General features: G+C 42.1%; 1 long non-coding RNA gene across 1 annotated transcript; it reads right to left on the bottom strand.

The window, feature by feature from the left end:
* Positions 1–5,466: 5,466 nt before the first annotated feature.
* On the bottom strand, positions 5,467–11,387 carry LOC123599242. Its single transcript, XR_006713065.1, has 2 exons — positions 10,813–11,387; positions 5,467–5,689 (listed from the first exon to the last, which is right to left on the bottom strand). It is a non-coding gene; the product is annotated as an uncharacterized LOC123599242 (long non-coding RNA).
* Positions 11,388–14,719: the final 3,332 nt, after the last annotated feature.

Here is a 14,719-nt window from a genome sequence, read left to right as displayed (position 1 = left end):
TTTTTAAGTATAAAGGTAAATTGTTAGGGTATCCTCAGATAAAAACCACCATGAAAGAAGAATGTGTGTGTGAAGTTCTAATTTCAACAATTTAAGAAAGAATGAAAGAAAGGGGACTAAGAAATGAGGACAGATGAGACCAGGCAAAGGAGAGTGAGAAGGAGCAGAATCATAGTTTTTGAAATTATACACATGAAATCTGGGTGGAAAGGAGCTGCTTCTCCAAACCCCAGAGTTCCAGACCTAACAAAGGCCACTGGAGTTCGGAAAGTGTTTTAGGAGAAACAGAAGGCAATCACTCTTTGCCTAATAAGTAAAAGACACTATTGTCCCTTCTCCTGATTGTCGGTACCAAAAACTTCACATAGATTTGAGGCAGATCTGTGTCACCATACGTGTGGATGGATAATACTAAAGGACTGTGGGCATTTGGGAAATTACTAATCGGCCAAGACTGAATTTAGGTAAGCAAACCCACTCATCCATCCTTGATCCTGGAGTCCCTACCTAAGGCAGAAGTGCTCTGTCCTCAGGGGGCGCAGTGGCCTTCTAGAAGTCTGAGTGGGGTAGGAGACATGCAGGACAGGGGAGTTCCAAATCTTCACAGATCTTCAAGGACACTCTATTTTCTATTCCCTTACTAGCCCTAAAATTTCCTGTCTCCTTTGAAGTGGTGGCAGTTCCTAAGAATACATAAATGGTTGGGGTGCCTGGGTGGCTCAGTCAGTTGGGCAGTCGACTACGGCTCAGGTCATGATCTCACGGTCTGTGGGTTCAAGCCCTGCGTCGGACTCTGTGCTGGCAGCTCAAAGCCTGGAGCCTGCTTCCGATTCTGTGTCTCCATCTCTCTCTGCCCCTTCCCTGCTTGCTGTCTCTCTCTTTCTCAAAAATAATACACATTAAAATAAATAAATATTAAAAAATTTTAAAAAAGAATACGTAAATAGCAAAAATGTGTTTTTAAACTGTTTCTAGATATTAAGGCAGAAAAAAATGTAAACCAGCTCGGAGCCATTTGCAGTCCATTATCTCCTGTTGAGAAGTACTATCCTTGTTTGCACGCTGTACCTGGCAGGTGCTAGTTAGAGCCTACCTGGCTCCTGGACTGTTATCCCTGGTTTCAGAGGTGTCCCTTCTAGACTCCTTCCAAAAAGAGCAAACGCGTCCAGACTTGGTGCAGTTGAGCCCTGGGGCAATGAGCTGAGGTTATTAACACATTAGCTCCAAACCAGAGCCCCTGCAAGCTGGGAGCAGGGCCTGGCAGAGCTAACAAGTCAGATCCCAAAAAACCTGACAGACTGGAAAAGCAATCGCGGATGAGCGTGACCAGGTGTCCATAAATCAACCATTTAACCTCACCTGATTTTACTTCTCTGGTGACCAGAATGGCAGGAACTTGAGACACGTAACTCACCCACCTCTGAGCTCTAATTAAAGTTTGCTAAGAGCTTTATGATCTGCCCAGACAACTAGCCTGGGAATGCAAAAGTGCTCACGGTGCGGCTGTTATTATTTTGTTGTTGTTAGTATTATCCCGATTTTATAGTACTGATTCAGAGCATAATGGATTCTGAGGGTTCTGGTTTTGTTTTGTTCGTTCGAGGGGGGTAGTGCTGAGTCTCTATGTGTAATGTGCTCTCCTTCCCTTCTGACAATGACGCAGGCAATGTATGCAGCTGGAGAGACGGCCATGCGCTAAACCATCCATTTCCTCTCCTCAACCTCCCTCTGCCCGGCAGACCTGGGTATGAGGTGACTAGTTGGGGTGGAGGATGGAGGTGTTATCTCTGAGCCACTCCTACATGTTCACCACATACACACACTGGTTAGTACGGGAATCCAACCCAGGCATTGGTTCAGAAACCTTTTTAGTTTAGATTCTATGGCTTGAGATTTGGGTGCTAGCACGAAACAACTGGCCACTGGGGTTGAAGCTGGACATTTAACAGGATTCGTTTAACTCAGAACTTAAAGGAAACATACCCACACCCACACCCAGCCACTCAGTCCAAACATGGCACCATTGTTTGGGTTATCAGACAATTCAATCTATAAACAGGTAGGGGTTGAAGATTACAAAAAGTCAAACTTTGACCTCTTCGGTCCTGGAACTTAAGTAAACACAAAATCTTTGCATTTGGGAGACTTTTAGAGGAATATCAAGTCCAGATTTCAACACAACATCTGAACTTCCTTGATAACACTACCAATTAGTGGTTATGCACCCTTGAATACCTCAAGGCAGGAGATAGATTTATTTACCCTAAAATTAATGAAGCGTCAATGTCAGGGCCTCTCAATTGCAAGAGCCTCTTCCAAGCCCTGTACTTAACTTTGTATCCCACATTTACATATTTTGTCTTCAAGAGGGCCCCCCAAATGTATTAACTTTAAGCCCCACAAAACCTAAGGTGGGGGTAATTATACTCCAAAGGGCAATCCAAAGTACCTTTACCTTTACGGGAAAATAAAATCTGCCTCCCTACAAGTATGCCCGAAATATCAGAAATGTGTTTTGGGTAACACAGTGATATTTCTAAGACTGAGGGTGTTCATTGAGTGAGTAGAGCATTTAAGAGGGTCATCTGAAATTCCTGCAGTTAAATGTAACACCAAGTGCTCTTTTTTTTCCCCATTACCTTTCACAAGGCTGTTCCCTCTTTCTGGAAGCTTTCACCCCTTTTGTTAGATTATCTCCTACTTTGCTTTTGGGTCTCAACTCATACCTCCTCAAGACTATCCTCCCTAACTGCCCTGATCAGTGCTCATCTATAAAGTATTATCGCATAGCGTTTCTTCATGGCACATAGCACACTGTAATCTCGGTCGTATTTACACACTTGTTTGATTACACTCCCTCTTCCCCCATCACACTGAAAGTCGCATGTGGCTGGGACATCACCTTCCTTTTCTTACCCTTGCAAGCCCAAGCTAAGCAGAGAGCCTAGCACAGTACAGATCTGTAGACTGAATCAAGAGTGCACAATGAAGGCTAGAAGGAATTGGTAAGAAAAGGTCAAACACAAATTCAATAAAAACGAAAAAGTCAATGTTATAAAGAATTACATTTTACCTCCTTATAAAATACGTTGTCTGACAACTATTTGCTGTCCAGCAATGAAATAGGCTGTCTTAAAAAGTGGAAGGTGGGGGCACCTGGGTGGCTCAGTTGGTTGAGCGTCCGACTTTGGCTCAGGTCATGATCTCACAGTTTGTGGGTTCGAGCCCCACATCAGGCTCTGTGCTGACCACTTAATCAGAGCCTGGAGCCTGCTTCAGATTCCGTGTCTCCTTCTCTCTCTGCCCCTCCCCCACTCACACTTTGTCTCACTGTTTCTCAATAAATAAGTGTAAAAAAAAATTTTTTTTTTTTTAAGTGGAAGGTGTCCTTCAGAAGTACATGTGTAGTACTAAGGATGTTGAAGAGGGAAATTCCATACAGGTCTAGAGTTGGGCTCAGATCAACTAGATCATTTAAGATTTGTCCCACAAGAAATCCTGTTAATCCTGTTAAGCTTCTATTGATGGCATTGATGATGGTCTGCATATGTGTGGATACGGTTTCATGTTTAACAAGAAAGACATTAAACAGAACTAAATGGTTAGAAGTTTATGTTCAATACAGGTAGAAACCAACACATAGGAGTAAGTATAGGTGCCCAAATAAAAACACAAGCACTGATACCATCTTGATTCAAGAATGAATAAAGATTCCTCCCAAGATGGAATAACAAGGGCTGGATTTAACCTCCTACCTGAATCAACTGGAAAGGAAAACTTGTGAAACAATGGTTTTCAAAAACTTGAAAAATAAGCACAGACTGTGATCCCTGAGTGGAGGGGGATAAAGGAGATGACTTCTGTGATTGAGCCAGCTTATTTCAAGATGCCCAGGCTGCAGCCAAGGAAGGGCAAACCACACAGAGCCTGCAGTCTTGCTGAGTGGGAAAAAGATCAGAGGTCAGAAAGGCCATGGTGCCAGGGCTGAAGAAAGAACCATGAGAATGAGTAGGGAGAAAAGTTTTTGGAACTCATACAGGGCTGGGAATAATTCATGTTCCTTTCAGCCAGAGTAGAATGCAAAGGCCATTAGATAGGGCAGGTTGGCAAACTATACAGCCCACAGGCCAAATCTTGCACACAGGTTGTCTTTGAAAGCTTGCAAACCAAGAATTATTTTTATATATTTAAAAGATTATAAAAACACACAAATAAAAATATGCAACAGGGAATGATCTCTATATATGGCCTATAAACCCTAGAGTATTACCATGTGGCCCCTTACCAAAAGGGTTTACCAATCTCTGAACTAGTGTTGAGAAAGTTACTGGTTTAGTAGTATAAATAAATCAGCCCTACGCTAAAGGCTGCTCTGGACTTTTAAAAGCAAATTCAAAAGGATTCTACCAACTTTTAGTAACTTAGCTAACAATGAACTAAATCTAACACTATTTAATGAAATACAACAAAATCCAGTGTCCTAAGACATAAAATTGACATCGAGCGTCCAGTAAAAATTTGCAAGACTGGCAAAGAAACAAGAAAATATTACCCTGTATCATTTACCTATTGCTGTATAACCCACTACCTCCGAAACGTGGTGGCTTCAGACAATAATCATTTATTATTTCTTACGTTTTTTTGTGAATCAGAAATTCTTACAGAGCACAGTGGGGAATGCTTGCTTCTGCTTCACAATTCTGGGGGCCCAACCTGGAAGATTTGAAGCCTAGGGGCTAGAATTTTCTGAAGGCTTATTCAGCTACATATCTGGCAGTTTTACTGAGGAAAGAGTTAACAGAACAGATCTGGTTGCTTATTCGTTGCATATCTCCAAGAGAATCTGGAACCATGAATGACCCTTGGCCAACCACTGGCAATATGGCCCTTAGATGTCAGGTGATGATTTTGTTTGTGTGTACCTGGAGCAACGGGCTGTGCTATACTAGCCTGACAAGTTGTTTGGCTTGAGTATCAAAATCAACGATGTGCACCTAGTTTCACTGTTGAGACCCTGAGTTTCAGTTGCCATGACTGGTCACGTGGTAAGATCTGCTTATGTGACCATGACCAGCACCTCAAAAAAGCCTGGGACCCTAAGACTCCCACAGGATTCCCTGGGTAGACACATTCCATACATGTTCTTATCAGTTCCTGCTGGGGAGAAAGCAGATTGTGTGTGGCCTCTGATGAAAGGCTCTGAAGCCAGTGCTGAACCAGTACTGAACGCGTCTGGGCTCTGCCCAGCGACCATGCCTTCCCTGACGCTTTACTCAGTTACCCTTTATGATAAACTTTAACTGTGAATATAACCTTCCCTTGAGTCTTGTGAGTCCTTGTGGCCAATCATCAAACTTGGGGTGGTCTTGGGACCCTCAAAAACACCAAGCAAATACAAATCAAAAGAAAGCCAAGTGTACCAAGTGTATAAGTTATCCATTGCTGCGTAACAAGTTACCCCAGATGTAGCCATCTCAAACAGCAAACTTTTATTATCTCATAGTTTCTGTGTATCAGGAATCCGGAGTGGCTTAGCTGGGTGTTCTTGTTCAGGGTCTGTCCCAGTCTAGGTGTCAGGCTTGGCTGGGTCCAAAGGATCTGCATCCAAGCCCACTTGCCTGGTGGCTGGCCTCACTGCTCGGATTCTCCATAGGGCTGCTCATGACAAGACTTCCCCCTGAGGAGTATTCTGAGAGAGAGAGAGAGAAAGAAACATGGTCTGTGACAGAAGTCACAGTGTTTTATAATCTAATCTTAGAAGGGAAGTAACTTTGCTTTTACCATATTTTATTAGTCACACAGAGCAATTTTGGTACAATGTGAGAGAGGACTACAGAAGGGTGTGTGTACCCCAAGTATACCAGGGCTTGGGGATCATTGGAGACCATCTTGGGAGCTACTAAAACAGCTGTATTAACATCAGACAGGTAGATTCCAGAAGAAGGAATATATCAGGGATAAAGAGGGGCATTTCATTACAGTAAACGGGTCAATTCCCCCAAGAAAATGAAAAATCCTATACCGAGCTTCATGCCTAATTCTAAGACCCAAATGGAGGTTTTCTCCATTTGTGTTTGTTATAAACATTTTCTGTAGGGGATATTTGGCACATTTCTAATCCCATCTGTGCTCTAGCATCATCTTCATTGTAAGTTGCCTTTGTTGACATCAAGGGAATCCACAATCTGATATTTTTTCCTTTAGTAAAATAATTATGGAGATGCCATAAAAAAATAAAAGCTCATTTGTAAGCATTTCTGCTTTAAATAAAAAAAGCACAGTGAGAAAAAGTCACCTAGGTGTTAAGAAAGGGTGTGGGGATTTCAAGAAGTCAGAGTTCAGCAGAGAAAGCAGGAAATCATAGCCACAGACCAGAAACAAGGCCAAGGCATCAGAGGCAGTGGTCATTTTTAATGATTGATAGGCCAGCCAAATTTGACATGGATGTCTTGGGAGTGGGGAGATGGCGCTGGGAATCCATTAACCAAGCCTTGAGTATGTGAGGCTGAAGCTGTCTTGTTTGTTACTGACATCTTGGTACCTAGCACATAGTAAATGACTATAAAATGTTTACCTCTTTATGGAAAAAATTCTGTAATGGGAAGGCCTGCCAAAATGGACCAACATGTTTAAAGACATCATTTGAATATGTATTCCAGAATGTAGACATGTATTTGAAGACTAGTGCATGTGGTCTCTTCCCAAATTCTAATAGCTTGTGATAAGAAAAAAGAAGAATCTGGAAGCAAATTTTATACAAGAATCAAAATAGGCAAATTTCAGATTTCCCCTGGCATTCAAGACTCGCCTGATCTGGCTTTTACTTATTTTTCCAGACTTCTCTATCAGTTGTACCTTCTGGAAACCTGCTATTCCAGTCAAATTGAACAAATACTATATTATCTTGATTTAATTTGTACCTATATCCCCACTTCTTAATATCTCTGAAATCAAGAAGTGTTTCACAATCCATGCATCTGGATTATGGCCCTCTTTTAAATTTGTCCTGTATTTTCTTCTCTCAGAGATTTGGTGAAAGGTATTTTTTCTGCCTCTTCTACATCCGTTGAAATCCAACCAATCTTTTCAGATGCAACTTGAATCCAAAATCTCCCAAAAACCTTTCCTAACCAGCCCTTCCAAAAATTAATTTGCTTTCTTCTCACCTACATGGTACCAACATCTAAGTTTACATATTCTGTACCACTTAATATGTAGTTACATGTGTCCCTGCCTTACTTCTCCTTCCAGATTATAAACATCCAGAGGACAAAAAATATGGCTCTTACAGCCTTGCATTTCTCATAGCAGGCAGGCAGCACCTATCTTCCTCATTTTGATGACCAGTAAATACTACATCAGTGAGTGAAGGAATATGTTCATAATTATACACAATTATATTTAAAAGAATACAACTTGTTACAAATAATGGGAACAATTACAATAGGAAAACATGCCCCTGATTAAACAGGAAAAAAAGCAAGCTGCGGAACAGAATGTATAGAATGATATTTTTGCTAAATCAACAGCAAGTCCCTCCCTAGCATGTAGGATATGAATGTTTGTATATACACAGAAAGTTATTTGGAAGAACACAGTCCTAATGGTTAACATCAGTTATCTCTGGAACATGGGATGGCGTTGTTAAAATTATGAAAGTTCACAAGAGATTTTCCCTTTTCAGTTGTTGCCTTCACACACACACGCACGCACACACATGTACACGCACACACATCTGCATGCAACAAAGTGTGTGAATTTGTTTTGCAGTGACGATTAAGGGGAAAAAAGACTAAAGGGCTGGCGATCCTTCAGGTACATAGCTTTATGGTGAAGGGGAACAAGAAAGCCCAAAATTCAATACACAGAAAGTTATGAGTTATAAGATATGACAACCAAGAAATAAGATTAATTCAGAAAACCATAGAAGAAAAATAAATAGTTTTCTGAAGTCAGTTGTAACAGAATTCTGGGGCCTAATACACTGGTTGATTTAAAACTACGATCACACAGGGGCGCCTGGGTGGCGCAGTCGGTTAAGCGTCCGACTTCAGCCAGGTCACGATCTCGCGGTCCGGGAGTTCGAGCCCCGCGTCAGGCTCTGGGCTGATGGCTCAGAGCCTGGAGCCTGTTTCCAATTCTGTGTCTCCCTCTCTCTCTGCCCCTCCCCCGTTCATGCTCTGTCTCTCTCTGTCCCAAAAATAAATAAACATTGAAAAAAAAATTAAAAAAAAAAGAAAAAAGAATAAATAAAACTACGATCACACACAAAAAAGGTCAGGGCAGTGGGTCAGCGTAGGGAAGTCCATTACTTTAACAACAAAAACCCCTGTAGCTTATGTTAAAGTTTAAATGAAGCAAGATTCCTATTCAAGAGACATCCCTCATATGTGCTTTTCCTCCTAAGAGTAGCCCCATCAGAGGCAGGAGAAAAGTGTGTATTTATATGGAATCCCGTGACACCACTGATTCGAAACACACCGAATGAGATATTTGTATCTCTACCGTTAGTAACAAGCAGTTAACTTTATCTTATTTTTTACTGCTAACCATGCACCCCGCACTGTGCTAAGTGTTTTCCAGGTTTTATTTTACTGGTGACTCCTCACAACCCTATGACATTACTGCTCCCATCTCACAGATGGGGACACTGAGACATAGGCTAAACAAGTAATAGCATCAAGCTTGAACTCAGGACGTCTGTGAACTGATGCAGAATTCCTCACTCTTTCCCTCTTCACAAATGTGCCTGTCCCACCATCATACCTGTTATTGCTAGACGTCCTGTTCTTCCTTATTTCACTTTCTTACACCACTGCTGTGTGAAGGCGTGTCCTGATTGCCCTTATTTGTGCCAACGTTACACAAGACTCACCATCACGCAGCTCAGGTAAGTTCTTCCAGACAGAGAGGTACGTTCATCGCTGCATAAACATATAGGCTACCAATCCCTTATACACCAAGTTTGAAGTCCAAAGAGGTTTGATAAATGAAAGGCTTTTTATAACTCATTTGATATCAAAGCCTGGCCAGACATAAACTCATTTAGCAACAAAACCTGCCCTGAACTGACTTGAAGCTATTTTTAATCTTCATTGATCACAATCAGTGTGAATTTTCATACACTTCACTGCTGAAATATTAATTTGCTTTAGTACAGGGTGCTGCCCAGATGTCACTCAGGGTTTTATGTATGGTACAATATATTTACCTTTTTACCCACCCAAGAGCCACAAGTCCTAAATTACAAAATACTTCTGGACCCCAAGGGTTTCAGATATGTAATTTCAGATGTGTATTTCCTTTCTCCTAACACTCCCCACCCCCTTGTTTTAAATTAAGTGTTTTCCCAAGTCTAATACTTAGATTTGGTGAATACGTAGATTTGTCTATGGCCAAGTTGTACGCACACTTTGTAATCTCACAAAATTCAGCGACCACAGCGGCACCCTTCTTGAACTGTGTTCTTACACAAAAGGCATTACACAGCCCTACACCCTTGCTGATTGTTTCATCATTCATTGACTGAGAGCCACTAAAACATTTTCCCCCCAAAGGATTAACTTTGTTTTCCCTTTCAGACCATTTCTAAGTGTGGGAGACTGCTTTGTTAGGCCACTGGTTGGCTGTTTTCCTGACTCTTTTGGAATATGTAAATCAGTTTATAATTCCATGTGGGATCGGATTAACCATAATGGGATTAAAATTAAGGCAATCCAGATGAGCCTTACACTTCTAACTGATCTGGGTTTTTTTTAACCTGAATTTTCTGGATACATTTACCCAGACTCCCAGAGTTGGCTTTCTCATTCCTCTGCCATGATTTTCCGGTATTCTGTTGGTGTGCTTTCCCAACCTTTAGCGCCCAACCATAGCATCTGAAGATTCATTAAATCTGGCACTTCGGAAAATTAGAAACTGCCAAGAATTATCATTCACTAACTGAAATTTTCCATGATAGATATCTGGGTCACAAAACTGAATCCTGAAAGTCAAAGAAAGATCCCCAAACCAAGGAGAAGGAAAAGCACTTCTGACTTCAGGCACTTTTCTTGCTTTCCTGTGGTAAATCAGCTGCTATGACAGTAGACTCACTCAAAGAACATGCAACTCACTGCTTAAAATAGCCAAAGAGCGTTTTTCCCTAAGGAATCAGATTCTGCAAGAAATTACTAAGTCTTACAGTATTTCTATGAGTACTGCTTCAGCCATCAAGAATTAGAGGGTTGAAAACATTCGGCTGTTTTGGGTCCTTAAATTTTAGCGGAGAACAAAGGGGAATTCCGTGGTGTTTAGCATAGATGGATAGATATGCCTGTTGTTTTAAAAGCCTCCCATTTGGTTCAAGTTGAAATCACGTTGATTTGAAGTCCAGACTTTAAAAGCATTAATGAATCCTTATAACATCAGCGTGGCATACATAAAGGCCAGTACGCCCATTTTACAGGGGACTGATTAGAATGAAGATGTTGTCAGGTATATAAGATCTATTTCTACCTTAAAGTAAGTTTTTCAGTTCAGAAATAAGGTCTTGGGACTCAGCTCCGTGAGCAATTGCTATGCGATATGACTGCTTTTCTCTGCGTGCCCCGTTATTCTTGCTGACGCTGAAGGTCTGCCCTGTCACTTCCCAGAATATTGGTGGCACAAACAGGGCTGAGGACCTGACAGACCCCTAAGGAAAGCAGTGGCTGCCCCCAGGAAATGGGGGAGGGGCATGCCGGCAGGGCTCCTGTGGGTTAGCAAGAGCTCTCTCTCCAGTCGTCATACTCCGTTCTCCTTAGCAAGCGTCCAGGGCCCCTGCTCCCTTACCTGCCCTTTCCCACTGAGGCCAGGCTGCTCTTGCCTCCGAATCCTTCTGTGGAGTTTCCCTCTCTCATCCGCCACTCTTGTGCACGGGCCGAGCAACCAACGGCCTGCGGGACTTGATGTGCGTGGGCCTGTTACCAAATGGAAACTGAAAGGCAGCGAATTTCATCTCCATGAGGCACCAGGGCTATTTCAGAGAGCAGGGGTGCCAGATTCATCTGTAGTGATGGTACTCAAAGGGTAATTGCAGACAGCAAAGCAAAACCCTCACGAAAATCGGAAGTAATACACTGTAGTTTCGGGAAATTCTGAAAAGAGAAAACATGCTACGGACTTTTCTACTTCTCTGTCTTTTTTTAAACGGTTACCTACCTTGTTTCTGTGCTAAGCACACATTTCCCTAAATGGCAACTTCACTCAAGTTCTTTCATCCTATAGTATTTATTTATTCTACATCCACTTAGAATTTTTCTCTCCCCCCCCATGCCTTTTTTTTTTTTTTCAGTAAATATAAGGATATAGGAAATGCATTAGCATTTATTATCTGTTGAGGCAGCAAGGTGCTTACCAAGCATGAGAAGCCAGTGAACGCCCCAGGCTTGGGTGCCCTCAGGGAGCTTATGTTCCGGGGACCTGAGAGAGCCTGAGGAGCAAAGCTGTCATGAACAAGTCACTTGTGTGGGGTTGCTCTGAAGGTTTGGCATTTGTCCGAAAAGAGCAGGATATGTTGATCTACATTGGATATTCTGGATCAAGTATCAATGAAATCCTATCCTAGGCTTTGGCACAAGACCAAATTTGAATTAGAGGAGATAGTTGTGGCATGATACTGGAGTTTGTTTTGTTTTGTTTTGTTTTGTTTTTTAAATTTTTTTTTTTTCAACGTTTATTTTATTTTTGGGACAGAGAGAGACAGAGTATGAACAGGGGAGGGGCAGAGAGAGAGGGAGACACAGAATCGGAAACAGGCTCCAGGCTCTGAGCCATCAGCCCAGAGCCCGACGCGGGGCTCGAACTCACGGACCGCGAGATCGTGACCTGGCTGAAGTCGGACGCTTAACCGACTGCGCCACCCAGGCGCCCCTTGTTTTGTTTTTTAACACAAATACTACCAAAGGAAACTCTAAAGCATTGTCTAAAATAATGCTTGCAACTACAGGTTGAAAATTAAAACATTTAAAAATTTATAATAAAGAGATACATTGGCATCTCTCTGTGTTCTTTGAATGGAATTTAACCAAAGAGGTACATTAACTAGTCATTACAGTCAAAGTGATTTCACCGGCTGCTCATTTTTGCAGTGACGGGGTGACGGCTGCAAGTAGGGACTGCATCTGTCTGTCTGCCGGGGTCTACGTTTTATTGGTGGTCCCTCATCTTTCCCCTGTACTTCCTGGGAGCTACAGATCTCACTCCTAGGTCCATCTACATTCACATCATGTCTGAGGAAATACCCTAGCCTCCCCCTGTGAGCCTCTGCTAGACCAACTTCACCCTGAGGAGATACTTTCTAAGTTTGTTTCTAATGTCTGGGCTCCTTTTTCATTCTCTCCTCAGAAGTTACTAATATCCACCCTTATGGCTCCACTATATAAAACCTCTTTGTCTAGAGCCAGCCCACACTCTGCCAAAGAAGGATTCCTTAATTCAGGAAATCAGATCCACTAAACTAACTATCTGGCTCTGCTTCAAATGCTCTTGTGAGTCAGGCTAAAAGCTTTTGCTACTATAGTTGTCAAGAAATTGTGTTTGGGACCTGGGCTGAGAAACAGATGTCAGGGGCTACAGCTGTAGCCCTGTATCTGCAGACCAAGGGTAGCAGGGCCAAAGAATCGGACATCCAATGAAGAGTCTGTCAGTCTTTCAGTTACTCAATGAGGCTGAGAAAGAAAAAGAGTTGGAGAAGTGCCTGGATACTACTCTTGAATAACCACATCAGCCCCCTTTTAATTATTTATAGCAAATAGACATAGATCTAAATGAATCTCAAGCTAGAAAGGGATATATTACCTAAGTTCACTGGAAAATGCTCAGGCTGCAGAGTTACTGGGGGACAGTCTCTGGCCGGACCAGAGACAGAGAGCCATCGGAGGCCAGTGAGCAGGCCAGGCCTGGCAGAACCATCTGACCCCAGCAGGGCAATAAACAGGCTCTTAGGGGACAGTGAAGAGCTGTCCCCTTTCAGCATAACCTCTGAGGACAGTGGCCAAACACATTTGCATGAGCAGTTCATGTCAATGGAGAATCTCAATACAAAAAGATCATTTTTGCCTATAATCTTGATATGTCTCAGTAGCATTTCCTTCTGACTTGGTACGACTAATATGTGTGCAAGCCTCCCTGCTAGCTTCCATCTAGAAGTTATCTTCTGAGTTTTACCAGTTATTCCAAACATTATCTCAAATCGTAACTCTTTATTCTAGCAAAAATTTGAAGATGTTTGTGCCATTTTTTAAACCTAGCACAATAAATAATGCCAGATTTGCCTCTGTAATAATGACATAGAGTAGGCAGACCCCAGCTCCTACTTAATTCTGTGAGTTTCATCACATTATGGTCCAGGAGGCACAGAGGCCTAATCAAAAGCATCCATTGGTATAATGTTTTGCATATGTCCTTCTCATGTCTCTCCATGTACATATATTATATATACGTGGCACTGTTATCTATAAAAAAGTAAAAAAATTGGAAGCAACCTACATGTCCATAACTGGGGACTTTTTTTTAATTTACGTTTTTTAATTAATTTAAGAATTTATTTATTTATTTTGAGAGAGAGCACACACACACACGTAGGGGGAGGGGCAGGGAGCGAGGGAGAAAAAGAATCCCAAGCAGGTTCGATGCTGTCAGTACAGAGCCTGACATATGGCTCAAACTCACGAACCATGAGATCATGACCTGAGCCAAAATCAAGAGTCAGATGCTTAATCAACTGAGCCACCCAGGCACCCCACAACTGGGGAAATTTTCATCTATGTTATAGTATACCTAGAACCTTTTGCAGCTCTTTCAATGACGTTTAGAATATTTTGTAGCAATGTGGGGAAAGAATTGACTTGCATAGTTAAGTGAGAAGGTCAGGATACAAAATTATTTGGATGATTTGACATAACCTATATAAAAATTAATGCACATGGCAGGGTGGGGAGTACAGGAAGAATACGTGCACACCTGATTAATAGTTGGCATTTTGGGCGTATGATCATATGCCATTTCCTTCTTAGTTTTCAAAATTTTCATAATGTTACTACATTGTTTTCACACAAAATCGAGCATATTATACATACACACATGCATGCCTCATCCAAGAGAGTTTGGACTTTTCTAGGCTGTGCATTTTAATATTATCAGTCATAAATAGAAGTAATTATTCAAACTAGTTTGACCTAGGGGACTTATTGGACTATATCATTAAAAAGTTCAGAAGATGGACCACCCTCAGGATGAGCTGTTCCAGAAACGCATTGCGCCCCCAGTGCTGGGGACCCATTCCTCTTGACTCCACCTGGCGGCATGTACCAGCCTTTTTGTCACACTTCCTCCCTCGTGGCAGAAAAATGGCTACAGCAGCTCCATTTTAGAGAAAGAGCAAGGTCAACTTTGCTCCCGGTTGTCAAACAACAATCTTTGCTTCAGTCTGATGAGACCAGCATGGACCAGTTGCTGAAACCAGGGAACTGCTACACCGGCTTCAGGTTAAATTATGTCACCCGCGCACGCCGGTCTGCAGGAGGCTGATTACTGTTCACAAATAGTTACGGCCTCTCCCTGCTGGAGGATTATACTTCCCCACCTCACTCACATCAGGTTTAACCCTAACTTGCACTGGCTACTGAAATGCAAAACACCAACGTTCAATACCAAAATGTGACATAGTTGTTTAAGGCTACACTTGGCTTCCCTGAAG

This window comes from Leopardus geoffroyi, chromosome C1 (genome assembly GCF_018350155.1).
Source record: "Leopardus geoffroyi isolate Oge1 chromosome C1, O.geoffroyi_Oge1_pat1.0, whole genome shotgun sequence".
Lineage (NCBI taxonomy): Eukaryota > Metazoa > Chordata > Mammalia > Carnivora > Felidae > Leopardus > Leopardus geoffroyi.
The sequence above is the reverse complement of the archived record's forward strand: the minus strand, read 5'-3'. Positions and strand labels throughout refer to the sequence as shown.